This window comes from Triticum dicoccoides, chromosome 4B, assembly GCF_002162155.2.
Source record: "Triticum dicoccoides isolate Atlit2015 ecotype Zavitan chromosome 4B, WEW_v2.0, whole genome shotgun sequence".
NCBI classification, from domain to species: Eukaryota; Viridiplantae; Streptophyta; class Magnoliopsida; order Poales; family Poaceae; genus Triticum; species Triticum dicoccoides.
In genome coordinates this window covers 467,413,568-467,419,727 of record NC_041387.1, presented here as the reverse complement: position 1 = coordinate 467,419,727, position 6,160 = coordinate 467,413,568, and positions in this window count along the sequence as shown.

The window sequence follows — 6,160 nt, the reverse complement described above, 5'->3', positions numbered from 1 at the left end:
ACCATTTTCGCTCTCTAGCTGGCCGCTTCTCAACCTATTTGCTAGCCTTCGCCTGTACTAAGCGGGAATAATGCTTGTGCATCAAAATCCTAAAACCCAAGTTATTCTATATAAGTCCACATACCTACCTATTTGTGGTATTACCCTGCCATTCTAAGTAAATTTACATGTGCCACCTCTAAAAACTTCAAATAAACATCTGTTTTTGTGTTCCTGGATTGTTCATAGAGTGACAGGAGGTAGTCAATATCTTCCATGTTAAACGGGGTATTCTCATGATGAGTGTTTATTCACTCGTCCTCGCACGAGAGGGGCAGTAATAGGGATTCCCAGTCCCGAATTCAAAAATTGCAAATAATTAAACAAAACTCCCCCACTGATGTTGGTATGGACGGTGCCCGTGAATTCGGCTAGCCGTGGAGTGTGTTTGTTGGTGGAGGAGGAGTAAATCTTTACTGCTATTGCTTGGGAACTGCCACTAATGTGTTGGCGTGGAAGATATCGATAATCAATGGTCACGAAGTAAACAGGAAGGGTGCATTTCTCAAAATCTCATCTATCTTTATTTTAAAATATGAGCTCTGGCACCACTGCAAATCATTGCTTCCCTCTACGAAGGGACTATCTATTTACTTTTATGTTGTGTCATTACCTTATGAAATAAGCGCCAGATCTGAGAGCACTATTGTCATCCTCATGCATTTTGTGTAGATAATGTTGGATGCTTCATGAATGGATCTTTTCTACCATGAATTACAGTGTTTTGTCGCAGCTTGAACATTGGAGGTGCTCTGCATTTATGTTTTGCGGTCTCGGAAAGGGCTAGCGAGATACCATTGTCGTCATATTATATCACGATTGTTTTGACAAAGTGTTGTCATTTGAGATGTTTTATTATTGTTCGCTAGTTGCTTATGCCATTGATATGAGTTAATATAATTTTTAAGAGTTACTGTGACATGGTTAGTCATAATCTTTGCTGAAAACATGGGTGCTACTTAAGCTTATTTATGTAAACAAGAGCAAAAGAGTTCATAAAAGTTTTTCTTTTTCACTTTTAGTTTGTCAACTGAATTGCTTGAGGGCAAGCAAATGTTTAAGCATGGGGGAGTTGATACGTCTCTATAGTATCTACTTTTCCTAACGCTTTTACTCTTGTTTTGGACTCTAATTTGCATAGTGTGAATGAAACTAACCCGGACTAGCGCAGTTTTCAGCAGAACTACCATGGTGTTGTTTTTGTGCAGAAATAAAAGTACTCGGAATGGAATGAAACTTTTTGGAGATTTCTTTTGGAATAAAAGAAAAATACTGGAGCCAAGAACCATCGGAGGGGGGCCCTGGGTGAGTACAACCCACCAGGGCACCCCCCTCCTGGCGTGCCCAAGTGGGTTGTGCCCACCTGGTGGCCTTGCTGACCCTATCTCCTATGCTATAAAATCCTATTTTCGAAGAAAAATCGAGGAGAAAGAATTATCGCATTTCACGAGACAGAGCCGCCGCCTCCTATTCTTCATCGGGAGGCCATATTTGGAGTCCGTTTGGGGCTACAGAGAGGGGAATCTTCGATCTTCATCATCACCAACCCTTCTCCATCCCCAATTCCATGATGCTCCCCACCGAGAGTGAGTAATTCCTTCATAGGCTCGCTGGTCGTTGAGGGAGTTGGATGACATTCATCGTGTAATCGAGTTAGCTCTGTTAGGGCCTGATCCCTAGGATCCATTATGTTCTGAGATTGATGTTACTATGACTTTTCCATGCTTAATTCTTGTCACTTTGGGCCCGGTGCCATGATTTCAGATCTAAACCGTATATGTTATCACCATTATATCTATGTTCTAGATCTGATCTTGCAAGTTATAGTCACCTATTCCGTGTTATGATCCGCAAACCCCGGAGTGACAATAGTTGGGATACTTCCCGGTGATGACCGTGATTTGAGGAGTTCATATTCACTATGTGCTAATTCTTTGTTCTGGTTCTCTATTAAAAGGAGGCCTTAATATCCCTTAGTTTCCTTATGGACTCTGCTGCCACGGGATGGTAGGACAAAAGATGTCATACAAGTTCTTTCCATAAGCGTGTATGACTATTTACGAAATACATGCCTACATTATATTTATGAACTGGAGCTAGTGCCGTATTGCCCTAGGTTATGACTGTTATATGATGAATATCATCCAACGAATTCACCGATCCAATGCCTACGAGTTTTTCGCATATTGTTCTTGCTAAGTTACTTTTGCTATTGCCACTGTTACACTTGCTACAAAATCATTGCTATCAGTATTACCGTTGTTATTACTGTTACAACTACTATAAAAATTATCATACTATTGTGCTACTAATCATATTGCTGCAGATAATTAATCTCCAGGTGTGGTTGAATTGACAACTCAGTTGCTAATACTTGCAAATATTCTTTGGCTCCCCTTGTGTCGAATCTATAAATTTGGATTGAATACTCTACCCTTGAAAATTGTTGTGATCCCCTATACTTGTGGGTTATCACTGACTCCTACCTGCATATAGAGTATTAAGTTCAAAAGAACAGAGTAACACATTAAGCAAGATGACATGATGTAGAGGGATCAACTCAAGCAATATGATATAAACCCCATCTTTTTATCCTTAGTGGCAACAATACAACACATGCCTTGCTACCCCTGCTGTCACTGGGTGAGGACACTGCAAGATTGATCCCATCACAAGGCACCTCTCCCATGGCAAGAAAGATCAATCTAGTTGGCCAAACCAAATCAGTAGATCGGAGAGATATACAAAGCTATCTTAATCATGCATAAAATATTTCATAAATGACTCAAATAATATTCATAGATAATTTGATCATAAATCCAAAATTCATCGGATCTCAACAAACAAACCGCAAAAGTAGATTACATTGAATAGAACTCCAAGAACATCGATGAGATTATTGTATTAAAGATCAAATAGAGAGAAGAAGCCATCTAGCTACTAGTTATGGACTAGTAGGTCTATGGTAAACTACTCACACATCATCAGAAGGGCAGCAAGGTTGGTGTAGAGGCCCTCCGTGATTGAATCCCCCTCCGGCAGAGTGCCAGAAAAGGCCCCAAGATGGGATCTCACGAGGTCAGAGGCTTGCGGCGGCGAAAAAGTATTTTTGTGGATGCTTCTGGTATAAGGGGGATATTTGAGAATATATAGTGTTGGAATTAGGGTTAGGAGGTCTATGAGGGGCCCACAAGCCCTAGGGGTGTGCCCCCTGAGGCACGCCCCTACGGCTTGTGGCCTCTGTCGGTGTCAAAACCGGTGTATCTCAGGTAGAGGGTCCCGAACTGTGCGTCTAAGGCTGATGGTAACAGGAGGCGGGGGACATGATGTTTTACCCAGGTTCGGGCCCTCTCGATGGAGGTAATACCATACTTCCTGCTTGATTGATCTTGATGATATGAGTATTACAAGAGTTGATCTACCACGAGATCATAGAGGCTAAACCCTAGAAGCTAGCCTATGATTATGATTATCTTGTCCTATGGACTAAACCCTCCGGTTTATATAGACACCGGAGGGGGCTAGGGTTACACAGAGTCGGTTACAGAGAAGGAGATCTACATATCCGAATTGTCAAGCTTGCCCTCCACGCAAAGGAGAGTCCCTTCCGTACATGGGACGAAGTCTTCAATCTTGTATCTTCATAGTCCAACAGTCCGGCCAAAGTATATAGTCCGGCTGTCCGAGGACCCCTTAATCCTGGACTCCCTCAGTAGACCCTGAACCAAGCTTCAATGACGATGAGTCCGGCGCCCAGATTTTCTTCGGCATTGCAAAGCGAGTTCTTCACCAAATTCTCCAGAGTACCTGTTGTAACGAACAGTATCCGGCTTTCCATTAATGTTGCACTCCTCGGCTTCTATGCTTTAATAATGGCAGTCTCCACATGTCGAGCGAATGCGAGAAGTCGGGGCATTTTTACATTTGCCACCCTGACCATGCAAGTAAATCATCTATTTAAAGAGACAGGGATCCTCAGATCCAAATCACACCATTCTCCCCCAGCAAGTATTCATCAGAACGCGCCCGGAAGAAGACATCCCATCATGGCCGGCCGTCGCAGCTCCTCCTCTCGCTCCCGTAGCACTAGGCTGCTAGAGTTGCAGACCCAGGGGTTTATCCCGCCTGCGTATATGGTCCCCGTCCGAGCTGGACTAGCCACTTATAATGGCGGGGAACAAGCGGAGAGTTCTCCAAACCCATCCAAGGGGGAGCGGGTATCCTTTGTCCCCTATTTGCTGAGGGGACTCAGATTTCCAATCCATCCTTTCCTCTGCGGGCTCCTGGAGTTCTACGGCCTCCATCTGCATAACTTTACCTCAGCCTCCATACTGCATATCGTAGGCTACGTCGCCTTCTGCGAGCTATTTCTGGGTTTCAAAGCTCATTTCGAGCTGTGGAAGAGGCTATTCTTCCTCGTACCCCGCACTCAGGAGGGGTCGGTATATCAAGTGGGTGGAGCCGAAATATGGCGCATCGCCAGGACCGGATACTTGTTCGGTACCCCGAGGAAGACATCCGAAGACTGTCCTTCGGAGTGGTTCTACATGGAGGACGTCCCTCTTCCGGAAACTATTTGGAAGGGCCTTCCCGAGTTTGTAAATGCCCCATTGAAGAAACGCCACAACTGGTGCCCCCGGAGCACCTAGGAGGAAGATAACAGAGAGATCCTTTTGGTGATGGACAGGATAAAGACGCTGGCCAAATCAGGACTGACAATAATTGAGGTTATGTCAATATGTATAATGCGGGGAGTGCAGCCACTTCAATATCGGGGGAAACCCATGTGGCACTTCAATGGAGAAGACGATGCCACCCGCTACGGCCGTAAAGGTCTGGACTCCGCCGCCGCTCTGGCGAAGATACTGTCCGATTTGTACAAAGGAGAATAAGAGGAGTTAATTCATATCAAGCCATGGGATGGATTCTCCATGTACAACCCCCCAAGCTGGGTGAGCTGCTATCTTTTATTCCAGTCTTTCCCGCATTTTTTAGCACAAATGTTTACCTTGTCAATACATAGCAGGAACTGCGAAAAGCTATGAGGGAGGTTCACAGCCCGTCTCCACAGCCAGAGGACCCCAACGGGGCCCTCGACCCCGGAATCAAAGAAGATCCGGACATATTTGTGGAGCTCGTCGACAGGACATTTTATCAGTTAAGTTGCGATGGTGCGTTGGTGGCCATCATAGCTGATTATCCTGGCCTACTCCCTATATCACATGTAAGTAAAACCGGAGTCCCAACTTCCAAGAAGGATTCCCTTTTTGCGCCTGACCCACCGCACATGTATTGTGTTTTACAGGGAAGGCCATCAGGACGCCATGCCGAACCCACGGTGACTCGTCAACAAGGGGCACCAAAGCCGGGTAGGCTTAAAAGGAAGGCAGTCAGGACCGAGACGCCGTTGCAAAGGTATGTTTAAAAACCGGCCACGCAATTATCATCGTTAAAATATAACAATGTCCATTGTCTCCTGGTAGAAAAAGCGCTCGCCAGACTATATTCGAAGAGCCTGCCGGCCACGCCTCCACCAGCCGGACTCCGAGGCCAGACTCAAGGGTGGAGGTCAACGCGGGGACAATGCCGGACGATCCTCCTACAGAGGATGCGGATAGATTCACTACTAAAAAAGACACATCCGTGACATTTTGGGCCAAACGAAATTTTTTTCTGTCATACATATGACACTTCTATGATGATAATTGTGACAAAACCCCGTATCATCATAGATGTGGTGGGCTCCTACTTCTATGACAAAAAATCATGACAGAAATTGGGCTTTTTGTCCTGGGTGGGCCGGAGACGCAGCTGCATGACATTCTTTGGGCCGTCCATGACAGAAAAAGCCGTGGTAGAAGCGATGGGGAGGAAAATTTCGGAGAGTTGCCGGTTACGGTGGGAGAGCGATGCGCATTTCTCTCGTACAGGTACGCGCGTGTGTGTGAGGCATTGGCTCTAACTGAACCCCAGCGAGGCATTGGGCTCTAACTGAACCCGAGCGATTGCACTGCAGGCTACGCATTACTGAACCCGAGCGATCGATCGATGGCTGTTAACTGAACCCGATGGAGCGATTCCTTCGCTACTGCTGCTAACTGAAGCCGATCGATGCTTCCTC